Below are 386 nucleotides of genomic sequence, written 5' to 3' on the forward strand. Positions count from 1 at the left end.
TCACAAGTAAATAGACACCACCTTTTCAGAAAAAATGAAAATTTTCAGTCATATTCACATGAATTGATATATTTATAACTTAATTAATATCTAGTAGATCTTCCTTTCGCTTCGTGGAGTTCGTTGATCCGTTGGGGTATCGTGAGAATCATCTCGGTAATTTTAGATTGTGGGATTTTCGCCCACTCTTGCTTCAAAACTTGGAGTAGATCGCTCTTCGAAGTTGGTTTTTTGATTGTTTCTGGACTGGCCCAGAGGTTTTCGATGGGGTTCATGTTAGGAGATTGGCTCGGCCAGGGCAACTTCTGGATACCATTTTCTTCCTGCCACTTGTGGGTGTTTCTAGCAGTGTGACACGGTGCTCCATCTTCCTGGAACAACGTTGT

This window comes from Limulus polyphemus, unplaced genomic scaffold, assembly GCF_000517525.1.
Source record: "Limulus polyphemus unplaced genomic scaffold, Limulus_polyphemus-2.1.2 Scaffold9509, whole genome shotgun sequence".
NCBI lineage: Eukaryota > Metazoa > Arthropoda > Merostomata > Xiphosura > Limulidae > Limulus > Limulus polyphemus.